Source organism: Gavialis gangeticus, unplaced genomic scaffold (genome assembly GCF_001723915.1).
Source record: "Gavialis gangeticus isolate Ggan-Ray unplaced genomic scaffold, GavGan_comp1, whole genome shotgun sequence".
Classification (NCBI taxonomy): domain Eukaryota; kingdom Metazoa; phylum Chordata; order Crocodylia; family Gavialidae; genus Gavialis; species Gavialis gangeticus.
Window position 1 is genome coordinate 253788512 of NW_017729032.1, and position 14118 is coordinate 253802629.

The following is a 14118-nucleotide window of genomic DNA, read 5'->3' on the forward strand; positions in this document are numbered from 1 at the left end:
ATGTGGGCAGAGGTGGGGGATTCATGGGTGTGAGGTTTGTGGATGGATTGAGGCGTTCATGGGTGTGGGGTTTGTAAATGGGTATGTGGGGGTATGGGGTTTGTGGCAGGGTGGGGTTTGTTTGGGTGTGGGGGAGTTCATGGGGTGATTGTGGGGTGGCCCCATCCACCACTCGCATGTAGCGGCAGCCAGCAGTGGGCCCTTGGGGCTCTCGTGGCCCACAGCAGGCAGAGTCCACTGGTGGCATGCCACACCACCTAAGACCCAGGGACATGGTGCATAGAGTCAGCTCAGCCATCTGGTGGTGCAAGCCATCAGGCAGGGCCAGGCCAGTTCCTACCATCACCTGGGGCTCTTGGCATTGCATTCAGGAGCCGCGTGCCATTGGGCCAGGCTGGCTCCTGCCTCCATGTGCCCTTCATGCCATTGGACTGGGCTGACTTTGTGCATCATGTGTATCCCTTGGGTCTCAGGCAGCACAGCATGCTTCTGGGGGGCTCTGCCTGCAGTGGGCCATGAGAGCTCCAAGGGCCTTCTGCTGGCTGGTGGGGGAGGGGGCTGTTTGCTGTGTGGGATCCACCCTACCCACAAAGTCTCCCCCCACAGTCCCTACTTACTGGGGACAGAGCCTAGGTCTAGGCCACTGCTTCCAACCTTTTCCCACTTCTTTTTGCTCCAGCACACTGAGGCAGTGTGCTGGAACAGCAGGGGCATATGGCAGGCATAGAGACACTCTGGTCAGGTGCTAGAGCATCTTTTGGAGGACCCAGACTCTGGTTGCTTCAGGGTATGCTCCAGAAGTGTGCCCTGTACCACTTTTTTCCAGAGTATTTTTTTTATATCAGGATTTCCTACCATCAAACTTAGAGTTTGCTGCAAATATAGAGTGCAGTGAACATTTTTTCATTCCCAGTGTGCCTCCTGTGGTATCTCAAACTGCTTTGAGACACCGTAACAGGCATGTGCTTACTTGTCTGGACGCAGCCAATTAGACTTAAATTAGACTTAGAAGCAAGAGTCCTGTCTTACATTAGTTCAAGCCCTAAGGTTTGTGTAGTAAAGATCCCAGTCCAATGAAAAGTTTACCACAAAATCCCATTGAAGTCAAATCACCCGTAAGCAATATGATTATACTCTCTGCATAATTTATGGACAGGCATAGGGAATTAACATTTCTTCATCATAATAGAGACCTAACTGATATATTCAGTAGATCTATCCAAGGAGTACGGCTGGGGGGGAGGGGGGGAATGTTTTATCTCAGCCATTTTATAAAGCACAATAAGAATCAAAGTTAGATACCTGATAGCCAAGTGTTTTATTTCTTTCATAGAAAGTATTTTCCCTTCAACACCTATGGCTTTACCTCCACATGAATCTGATAGGTACTGCTTTTATTTTCTCACTGAAAGATTATTGCTTATTTTTCATAGCTCAAGAATATGTACAGCCAACAGGCCAGCATGACTGCTCATTATGGCATAGGATATGTGTACAGGATGTGGCTGCAGGACACCCATTGTAGGGTGTGTTAGAGCTTATCTTCACCATGGAAAGAATTTCCTTTTAAAAAGTCATATTTTAGCAGTGAAAATTTATGGGCCTTGAGGTTACATTTGTGGGCCCTTTAGCACTTGATCCACATTTGTCCTCCCTGCTGCCTCAACTTTATCCAAAAAAAAAGAAAAAAAAAGAAAAAGAAAACACCTAAGAGTGTCATTATAGGCTTCAAATTCCATTCTGCTATGGTTCTCACTGCAGTCTCCCAGTGATTTTCAGAAATATAAAGCCTTTGAAAAATGCTTGTAAGATAGGAACAGGGGTGTAGGTTGCAGCCGTGTTGGTCTAAGGACATAGGCAGACAAGGTTCTTTGCGTGAATCTGATACCTTTTATTGGACCAACTTAAATAGTTGGAAAACAATTATTAAGCAAGCTTTCGGGTTCAAAAACCCTTTGTCAGGCTAAGGACGTTTCAGCAGTTGGTGTGTGCTCTTCCTGGGCGGAATGAAAAGTAAAAAACCAGAGGCCAGACCAGCCTCAAAATCCTCCACTGCCTTGTGAGTACCCCTTGGTTGGAGAAAGGCTAAGGGACGTCATCCTGACAGAAACACACTTTTGCTGAGGCATTAGGCAGTCAGGAGCAGTTCTTATCTGTTGCTCTGGCAGAAGCTACAGCCACCAAGACACTGAACATCTGGACTTGGTCCGGCCTTTAGATACTGTCTCAATGGTCTAAAGAAGGGATGGTATGTCTTGGGCAGCCTCCACTCCTCTATACTTTTGTCTAGGTGTGTGAGTCGAAGGTCATGGTATGACAGTTGTAGACCTCTTATGCATACATCATGATCCAGAGAACGAACAGTTGACTATATACTCAGGGCAGCATATATTACATATGTGCCATAATAAGCAGATTTTACAGACCATAATAAATGCATGAATTGCCTTATCTCCTGAGGCAATGAGGCACAACCATCCCTGGAGAGGTAATAATTTATCTCTTAATGGTATAGAATAGTATTACATCACAGTTAACAGCAGCAAGCAAATACTGCAGTTGATGCTTCAGGTCAAAGGCTAAACTGAGCTCTCCAAGTTGACTTTTGGTATTAAGGTCAGGCTGAACAGCTCTATATTTCCAAAACACTGTAGGATCATTACTGGCTCAAACTGTTCAGAACTCAAGCCACTTTAAAACTATGAACTTCAGCAGAGCAGGTTACCAAACTGAGGCAATCATTTTAGATTAAATCTAGAGAAGACGCTATATTCTGAGCCACGTTCAACACTTTGAGCCACCACCCATGCATAGACCCAAACAAACTGTGAAAAATTTTATCTGATATGTTGACTGGAATGTAGTGTATTTTTATAGTTAGCACATGGACAAGTAAATGGAGAGTTCATTTAATGGACAGGCTTATATGCTAATTATGTAAGAGTCAAAGACAAACATTCTAACAAAGTTTTATTTGTGTTCAAAAACTGTTTTTCACAAACCATTTTGCTGAAATTGCCTTTTTATTTTTGTATCTTTATTAAATTAATTTATTCATTGATTGATTGAAAACCAATCTTTGATTATGTGACTGAATAATTGTGACTAGACTTTACAATGAAGTATTTTCAAAGTACACGAGCTTGGATTCAAATCCATGAAAGTATTCTGAAAGTCTTAGTGGATCACACTGATACAATAAATCATGTAAGCTCATTTCTACCTCAAACAAATTGGACATCCAGTGTCCAACTCCAGACTCCCAAAGCAAGTTCTATTCTCTCAGCTTAGTCAAGGCATACACTCAAAGGAAGGGCAGAGAAAGCACTTCAAGGATGTCCTCAAGGCCAACTTGAGAAAATGCCAAGTTGACATCAATCTGTAGGAAACTATCACCCAGAACTGCCCCAAACGGAGGAAGAGTCTGCTGCAGGGATCTCAATACTCTGAAACCTTATGACAACAACAAGAGATGGAAAAGTGGGAGCAGCAGAAACAGCATGTCACGCACCAAACCAAGAATCCAGAGCCATCCATCCAGCATAGAAATACATGCCTCAGTTGCAATAAAACCTGCTGATTCCAGATTGGCCTTGTAAACCATCTTTGGACCCACGAATAAGACAATTGTGGAAGACAGTCATCCTTGACTGTAAGGGATTGCCGATTGATGATGATGACCTTAGGCAAAACTCACCAAAATACAGAACTACTGGTTTCACCTTCACTCATTTAAAAAAAAAAATGAAGGTTACTTTAGTTCTGAGACTGGAATAGTGGCCACAGGTTATCACCACAGCAACCTGTACAGCTTGAAATTGGAGTAAAAGTAAAACAGCATTTCTCTTCTGCCCCAGAGCAAGTCTTTAGTACACAGAGCAGCCCTTCAAGCTGTTCACTAGCCCTAGGGGAAGTGTCTAAGACCTGCCTTTTTCAAATGAAGAAAAAGGTTAACATTTCCTCTAGCTCTACAATGGACAATGAAAGAAACCTCACTGAAAAGGATGTTTTACAATTACAACATGGCTTACTGCAGTAGCTCTTCATAATTCAACACACGTTTCTATATACTGATTATGCTAATTATCCTCATCTAAGGGTTTTTAAAATTACTTTAAATTTTAATTTCAAGCCAATCTACAAAGTCCTGCCTGAAGTAAGGGTTATCAGTTTGGAATTCACAGATCCACTAAGTGCTTTTTTTAAAGGACAGGTATTACATTTGTTACCCTGTAACTCTTCAGCACAGAAACCAATTTTGATTTACTTTTGCTGGCAGCTTGGATGAGCAGATTTATGAGTAGGTTTGCAAGGCTCATGTATAGAGTACATTAGATATGGCTGATCTTGCCTTGAGCAGGGGATTGGACTAAGATGATCTCCTGAGGTTTGTTCACACCCTATTTTTCTACGATCGTATGATGAAGCTCCTCCACATCTCATCCATTTTTGGCAGTGATCAGTATAGTCCACCATTTCCCTCCATCTCCAAAGATACCCTATCTTTACTGCCAGGAATGAATATACCTCTTCCCTTCCACATGTCTAGTGAAACCACCATAGATTATTCTTTCCCAATGCTATCCTGTCTCCTCTCCTTGGTTAACACTTCCCTCTATCATTAGTGATATTCTCTCTTGGTATTTTGCTAAGCCATCTGCAGTACTGTGTTTGAATACTTAATCCAGATGCTTGTGCCTCAGGCTTTTACAAAGACAGAAAACAATCAAGAACCTATTGTCCCAACTCTGATACTGGGAATACCCAGCAGTCATGAACTTGAGTATATACAACAGGAGAACTAGAGTTACCAGATCTGCTGAACTACCCACCCCACCCCCTCCCCTCTCACACACTCAGATTTCCAAATATTCTGTCCAGGTTAAGGTTAAGATTGAGATTCACGGCATATCCTTTGTTTCAGCTACCATTTATGGAAAATTATCTGGAAGAAGTGGTGACTTGGAACAAGAGGGTTGTTGGGTTTTTTTAAGTCTGACTTTCTGACTATTTATGTCAGGTGCCATGTGGTTAAAACATGGAGCAAAAGCAACAGATGAACAGAAATCTGGAAAAAACAAATAATTCTGAACCAATAGTGGAGGAAAAGGAGAACAATGGAGACAGGATGCAAGTAGTTAGGAAGTCAAGGTTTTATTGTTCACAGCATCTGTGAGAGATCTATTGAGGCAGAAGACAGAGATTAAGCTATAAAAGGCATCTTTTCTAAATATATTATGTCATAGCATGAGATATATAAAAATCTTTTTGCCCCCCTCCCACTCATCCCCAAAAATGGGGTGGGGGAGGATTTTACAATGCAGTATGTTTTATTCCAGGCCTGCTATTATCAGTATAGCCAATATTTGCCATTTTATCACAATGTTTCATATTTTAGAAAGCTCCAAAGATCCAAAATAAAAACAAAACACACGAACAAATATACAACCCAGTCCCTAAGTTTTAACATCTCAGGGGCTATAGACTAATCTCAACAAGAGGAGAACTGAAGAGGCTCAGTCATGATATTTAAATGTCTGGAGTTGGCCAATATTGTACTGTCTTCTCGGTGATATGCAAAATAAAATTCTCATGTCCCATCCACCAAGATAGCTTTGGAAAAGCTGGTGTATACAGAACAGAACTATGAACCCGTGAACCAATGGCATTTCTGAATGTTGTGCAGAGTGAGTCCAGTTAAGTTGCGAACCTTCAAAGCTTGTTATAGTAGAAGTAGTTTCAGCATATAAAATTGTAATATTAAAGTTTGACTGGTATATGCTGGTTCGGAAAAGAGGCTATTTCCTCATTGAGTTGTCTCACAAATTCATTCAATTTAAAAGTGGATTACAGATTATACACACAAATATGCACAAAGAAAAGAAACTCCACACACTATCCCACATGCCACAATCCAAAGTAAGACCAGGGTAGAATTTTGAACAGGTCAGAATGGCTCATTTTCATCTACTGGCTTCAATTTTTGTGTGTCATTTCTAGCCTGTGCTTAGCTGTGGCGACTGTGACATCGTTCAGGTGTCTTGAGAATGAATACAGTCAGAAATCAGATCTAAGCTGTGAGAGCCATTTGCACCTGCAGTTGCATACATTTGTGAACACAGAATTTTTAATAAAACAAGGATGCAGGGACAGAGGGAGTTTTGTTATAGGGTTTAAGTGGGACCATGATTTTTAAGAGCCCTTAAGGACTACTCTGCTTCTTTCATTTGAACAGGCAAAGTGTCACAAGAGAAACAAATGTGAGATGCAGAAACAACTGAATAAATAAATGTGGAGAAAAATATTGGGGAGAATATCTTGACAGGCTTGAGGTAAAGTATATTCATTTATTGCCACTCTGACAGCATATGCTATGATAAAGGATAACAGGGAAAAGAAGAAAAATAGGTGCCACTTCCTCGCATTCATTCACAATCAGTTTCACATTCTGGAAGTTTGTTCCTCTCTAGTGGAAACATCATACATGGGAACATAGATGTAATGAAATTCCATTCTAGTGAAGTAGAATAAAAGCCCATATTGTTCCCAGGGATTGCTATGTGAAAACTGCAATTTCAGTTATAGTGGATTTCTACTTGCGTTTAAGCTGCCCACTGAGAAGTGTCTCTCCACTGTAATGGAGTTGCATGGTATCAGTCTGTGAACTTTCCTCTGGACTTCCCTGCATGCATTTTAAAATGGATGCAACTGATAGAATATCTGAAACTTTTTTTTATCCTGTATTGCATCTTTTTTTTTTTTGGTACTTATTGGGTTTAGAAATTAATGCCTTGCACATCCATAGTATAACAGTAATTCATTAGGCTCTAATCAGTTTCTCAAAACAGAATGTTAAATGCCTTAAATCATACAAGGCACAGATTTTCTTATGGAAAAAAAAGATACAGAGTGAAAACTGAACATGTAAAGTACTAGCACAAGACAGATACATACTAAACAAATGTTATTACGGGAAAATGGCAATTAAAATTCTCTTAATTAGCCTGTCATTTTGTATTTATCATCATAATGTTTGTTTTACAATGCTTTATTAAATCTGGCTTTATGACAAACAGTCTGCTGGCAGTGCATCCTGCTGTGCAACATATGGTGTTACACCTAATGAATATTAATGCTGTGAAGTACAAATGGTCTTTAGGGACAAGCACTGATGCTGGGAAACTCCTGCAGATGGCATGATTATTCAGAAAAAGGTTAACTCACGTGTTTCTCATCAGGTCTTTTCATAGCTACCTAGGAGTCTGCTCAGAGACTCTTAATAAGAGGCTGTAATGCTCTTAAATCCTTGCTTTCCTTCGCCATTTGTCTGTGTTAAACTATATGGCATCATGTTTTTATCTGGCACCACACTGAAGGTGTTTCTTAGCTACACACTGAAAATCTCATAGTTCTAATAGTTACAGCCTTTCTTACCAACAAATAACCAGTTAGTGGAGTGGCTCTCTTAAAATGCTGGAAATACATTTTCACCCTACATGTGCGGCAAAGTGTACATCTCAAAGCTCAGTTCTGTACAAACCAAGAAAGCAGATCTTTTGCAAGCCTACTTAGATACACCCTATCTATGATTTGATTTCATTTGCTTTAAGCTTTTTTTGTCTGAGCTTTGATGCAAAGTATGCTTAATGCTGTGAGGGGGACAGGAGTCCAGGAGAGCTGGCTGTATTTTAAAGAAGCCTCACTGAGAGTGCAGGAACAAACCATCTCAATGTGCAGGATGATGAGAAAATATGGCAGAAGACCAGCTTGGCTTAGTGGGGAACTCATCAATAAGCTAAATCACAAAAAGGAAGCTTATAAGAAGTGGAAATTTGGCCAAACAACTAGGGAGAGGTATAAAAGTATTGTTCGGGCATGCAGGGACGAAGTCAGGAAGTCCAAAGCGCAGTTGGAGCTGCAGATAGCAAGGGATATGAAGGGTAATGAGAATGGTGTCTACAAGTATGTCAGTAACAAAGGAAGATCAGGGGAAGTGTGGATTTCTTATGGAATGGAGAAGACAACCTAGTGACAGAAGATGAGAAAAAGGCTGAAGTACTCAAATGCCTTTTTCACCTCAGTCTTTACAAATACAGTCAGCTCCCAGACTACTGCACCTGGCAGCACAGTTTGGGGAGGAGGTGAGCAGCCAACTGTGCTGAAAGAACAGGTTAGGGACTATTTAGAAAAACTGGATGTGTATAAGGCCATGGGGCCAAACAGGATGCACCCCAGGGTGCTGAGGGAGTCGGCTGATGTGATTGTCGAGCTACTGGCCATCATCTTTGAAAACTCATGGTGATCAGGAGAGTCCTACCTGATTGGAAAAGGGCAAATATAGTGCCCACCTTGAAGAAAGGGAAAAAGAAGGATCCAGGGAACTGCAGAGCAGTCAGGCTCACCTCAGTCCCTGGAAAAATCATGGAGCAGATCCTCAAGGGGCATTTGTACACGTGTATGTAAAAGTACCCGCTTTCAAAAGTGCCCAGACATGCAGTGCATACATTTGTATAAATGGTGAAATACATGTCAGTGCTGAGAAAATGGCAGTGGTGTGCTTTTGAACTAAAACGCATTGAAAGCATCTTAATTCAAAAGTGCACTGCCACCATTTTCTGCGCAGTGGTGTATATTTAGTCATTTATACAAATGTTTGCAATGCAGTGCCAGACATGTTGGGTTGTATGCTCCGCAGACTCGATTAATCAATTCTGCTCTGATGCACTGGATTTCTGACATGTCAGAGTAGACAAAGGTACGTGTATAAATGCCCAAGGAATCTATTTCTAAGCACTTGAAGGAGAAGCTGATTAGGACAGTCAGCATGGATTCACCAAGGGCAAGTCACGCCTGACCAACCTGATTGCCTTCTATGATGAGATGACTGGCTCTGTGGATGCAAGAAGACCAGTAGATTATCAGTATACACTGATTTTTAGCAAGGCTTTTGATACAGTCTCCCACAAAATTCTCCCAGGCAAGCTACGGATGTACGGGTTGGATGTATGGACTGTAAGGTGGATAGAAAACTGGCTGGATCATCGAGCTTAGAGGGTAGTAACCAATGGTACAATGTCTAGCGGGCAGCCATTATAGAGTGCCACAGGGGCCAGTCCTGGGGCCAGTTTTGTTCAATATCCTCAATAATGACTTGGAAAATTGCATAGAGTTGCATAGCAAGTTTGCAGATAACACCAAGCTATGGGGAGTAGTAGATATGCTGGGGGATAGGGTTAGGATTCAGAGAGACCTAAACAAATTGGAGGATGGGCCAAAAGAAATCTCATGACAGGGATCCTTGTTTTCTCAGTTTAAAAATTACAAATTCTCTGATTAGAAAATTGCAAACCTGTAATTAAAATGAATTGTTACTATGTGTGTGTGTGTGTGTGTGTATCAATTGAACACAATTTCTTATTGATATATGTACAATTTTAAAGCAATTTGGAAGCCTACTAGTGCCTCAATCACTATAATAAAATAAATTCTAAATACCTATTTGATTTTGGGGTTTTTATCAGGGAAAATCAGAGCTCCCCATGCCCTCTTAGCTCACCAGGATGCAGGCCCAGGCCCCTCACTTCCCACCCACAACCCCTGGGCCCTGCTGGTGCTGCTCACTCCCCAACCACAGGCCTCCAACCCAGCCGATGCCCCTCACTCCTTACCCACAGTCTCCTGGCCCTGATGGTACCCCTCACTCCCCACCTGTGGCCCCCAAGCCCACCAGCCTTGCTGGAGGGGGCCCCAGCTGCCAGGGCTATGGGGCCAGGGACATGGATCTGCAGCTCCCTGCTCCCCACGTCGGCACCCTAGCCCCAGCTGTCATCCACGGGAGGTGGCAGCTGCTGCAGCAAAATGGAGCACAGAGCCAGGCTCCTTCTCCCCTATGGGTGTCATGGCCAGAGTGGAGCCCATGGTGGGGTGGGGGCAGATGTGGGCTGCCCACTGAGGGCTTGGGCACCCCACCCTGCTGCCCTCCCTTTAGGGCCTCCTTGGCCCAGTGGGCAGGACCCAGCGTAGCAGGGCAGAGCTGTGGCTTTAAATTCTTGTACTACTCCAGGTAGTCCTATATTGCCACAGAATAAGATATTTAGCAAGTTCTTGCATTCCAGCTCCTATAAAGCCCTGTACTCTGGCTACCAAACACACAACTCCCCCAAATACTCTCTTTTGTGTTTTCTTTCCCTGAGACAAGGCAAAGGAGAAGAAACAACAATAGAGAAGGACAGTAAATTTAACAGCACAGGCTGCCAAAATGTTAGAAGATAAAGTTCTTGTTTTCCCCTTTTTTTAAAGCATATTACATTACTTTAGCTCTTCAAGCTCTTGTTGCTGGAATAAGCAGAGGAAGTTCATGACCTAGTTATGTATAACATGTCATCTTGGGACATTTCAATTCATAATCCAGTCCTGGTTGAAAGAGAAGAGGTGAACCAGAAATTAATCCTGGGCCCTGACCATCTTGTATCATTTTCATAACACTTTCAAAGGCTAAAATAAATTTTCACACTAAGAAATTTGGAAGCACAAGAACATAGTGCAAAACCTCCAAACTTCTCCTTTGGCTTTCCAGCTAGTTCAATTTGTGTATGAAAGAAAGAGAGAGAGGATTAGATATACAGGTTAATACTCCCAATATGTATTAACTTCTTGGAAGTTATTATAGGCAGCCAAACATCAACTTTATTTCATTCTGTCATCATTCCGAGCTACAGTCGCCCTCAGTCATAGAAATATCACCTCCATTACACTTGAGAGGCAGCTAAGGTTTAACATCCTATACAAATCTAGAATGTCTTCATTAAAATTAAGACAGCTTTGGGCTTACGCATGATTAGGAGACTGAAATTTCTCTGAAGAACAGCAAAGATAAAAGCAGCAAGCATTTCCCCATACTCCCCTGACAATGTGAAGGCCTCACATTGAGAGGCAAGAGGGCAGGTCAGTTTCCATGCCCATTTGTTCCACATTATCTCTCTTAAAGCTGCCGAAAGGATATCATTTAGTAAGTTGCAGTGCTAGTCTTTTTCTGGTCTCCTAAGAATGAGACAAAGACCTTCAAACTTACATACATGACCAAATAACAAGAGGATAAAGGCTTTCACAACTGGTAATAACCTAGGACTGCTTTTGTACTGGGTGACCTAGGGATGAAGCTTATTTTATTCCCATTCTTTCCCTCAACCCCTCCTACATACAATGTGTAATTTATTTCATTTAATTTTTTAAAATAATCAAAGTCCAAGCCTTACAGAGTTTTCCAGGAACAGTAATCATGGTGACAGCTGCTGTTAAACCCAGAACTGCTCAATTGTTTGTAATCAGCTAACAAATTTACTTAAGTACAGCTGACATGTTTTAATTTTATGTTATCACACAGGCAAGGCCTAAGCTTATTTTTTGCTACAAACAAGTGCTCTTAATATGCCAAATTTCCAATCAGACAGGCAACTTCTCATTCCATGCCTAGTGTTCTAAGTTGTGTTAATCTTCAGCTAACACCTGAGGAACTAATTAAAAGAAAAATTAGAGCAATCTATTATTCTGAAAGAGCCAGTAAAGATTGGTATGTCCTATTAAATCCTCAGGACCAGAAGGGCACACACATGAATATTATTGAAAATGGATCTGCAAAAAGGGATTTGCCTTTCATTGGGTAGTTCCAGGCCAGTGTTCAAGAAAAATCACCTGCAAGCTACTATGCGTTTGGCATGGCGTAACAATTACAAGGCTAAGAGGATTGATCTGGAATTACTTTTGCTTTAGAAGCCATTCTCATTCATCAAACACAGACTCTATCATTTTGGCAGCCTCTGGACCCGAGGTTAGGAGTTGTCCTGCTAATGTTATTCTTCATTCCTTAGTTTGGTCGTGTACCTTTTCCATTTGGCAGACGCTTTTCCCCACTGTGTTATGATTAAAGCAGAAGCCAAATTGCCCCCTCATTTGATTTCCTGTTTGTATATGGCATCATCAATAATGTAAGCAAATCTCTAGGAATGAAACTAACTTGTAGGATGTTGTATGACTGCAGCCAGAGATCATAAAATGCTGAAAATCCTGTTGTAGAAATTAACGAACAGTAGCTACTGTTTCCTGAACATATTGGCTGGAGTAGAGAAGTTTATGGGAAAAGGAGATCCTTCGTTTGTCATGTCAAATTCAGGGGATATTTCTTACTAGACTAACCTAAATTTTAAGGTAAGCAGTCCACATTATGGCATTCATTGCTCACTCATCTGCCAAAAGCACAAAGTCAACAGGTGACTTAAGGAACCTTACAACAAGGGGAATTTACAAATAATGCCCATCAGCGTGCCTTCTGCTGTTGGCTTCCTCTCCAAAAAGCAAGCTGCAAAGGGAAATGAGGAGTTAATTCAATTTGGCATCAGAGTCTTCAAAGAACTAGCTGCAAGAGAAGAAAAGACTTCAGGACTCTAAGGTAGTTTACCTTTGCAGCCAGCTCTCTAGGGAATTTGATGCAGAAGGAAATTGATTAATCCTCTTTTTCTTTTTGTAGCCATGGGAGAAACCATTACCTACCGGTACCTGCATAGATTCTCCTAAGAATTTTTAAAAAAGGACAGAGGTAGGAAACCAAAAAAGCTGGAAGATAGATGAAATTAGGGCTCAAAGAAATCCAGGAAACAAATAGAAAAATAGTAGCCAAGGAGAAAAACCCAACAGAAAATTAGAGATCTTATTTAAAAGGCAAGCCAGTTTCAGAAATCTGTGAACCACCTATGTCATACCAACAACATCTAAAATTTTGGAAAATATTTGAAAGAGTCCAGCAATACTTCCTGACTGCATGTAGAAACAAAGATGAGAACAAGAAGCAAGTCAGAAGGTGCCAGCATAGGGTACATCAACAAACACTCATTTTTTTTTACTGTCAACTGTTACTTGAATTTTCTTAATTTATAACACAGAACAATTTTTTTTTCTTTTCTTATTGCTACTCATAATTTGCATTACCATATCAGTTGAAAATGCTAATTGTGGATCAAGGCCCCATTGTGCTAAATACTGTCCCTGGGAAATCTCTGACCCAAGCAGTTAAACTACGAGAGATGAATACAAACAGGTATGGGGGAGCACAAAGAGGGCGCTGGCTGATGTGCAGCTCCCTGATCTAACTTATGGTGCTTCACAGAACATGCTGTGAGTTAGACTTACTCTTCAGATCCAACAGATATTTGCTGTTAGATTGGGAGGGCACATACTTGTTCTCCACTTTAGAGCTAATCCAGGGAGAGAGGCTACATGTCTGTAGCATCTGTCCCCTACTAGTGCTGCTACCCCCATCCAAGCTCCCATGCTTTCTCAGGATAGGAGTGGGGGAAAGCAGGGGAGCGAGTTCTGTTTTGGGCTTTCTCCAGCCTGCTCTGCAACTCCCAGACTAAACTCACCTCCCTCCCTTCTCCCCCTCCCATTCTGAAGACAGCACCCAGAGCAGGGCTGGGCTGTATCTGTCTGTTGACAGATGTTACTTTGGAGCACCCGCACCTGAACCCTCATACACAATCGGGCATTTTTAAAGCACTTTGTACTGTAGTCATGCACTTCTGTCAGGGCATGGCTGTAGAGCATTTTCAGTGGCTGATTGAGCAACAAATGGTAACATCTGTCAGTGTTCAGAGAGAATGAGGACATTTTGGTCATCTGTAAAAATAGTTGACCTTTTTCAAACCTAAAAAAGGAAAGCTTTTGGAATGCAGTCTATTTTTGGAAGATTAGAAAGTGGATTTCCTTGTATCCAGGTAGATTAGCTCATTTCCAGTGGCAATTATGGGGACAGTCTAGAAGCTTGCTGGGAGTGTCCCAACTTGCGCAGTGAACATTTAAAGAACAAGTACATTGGGAACTTGGCTCTCTGTGCCCACTTGGACATCAATATGGAACTACCTAAATCGTGGCAAAAGTGTGTTGCACAGTGGCTTCTTTTAATCTGGTTCTTTTTGCTGTGCATCCTTTCCCCACCCCACTGATTGATGTGGAGGGCAGATTGGTGGACGGTTCAGGCTACTGAGCTTATTCTGTATTCAGGATAGGCAAACCTGGAGGACTGGCTTGGTGGACAAAGTATTGTTGGCAACCATGCCTTAGTAGTGT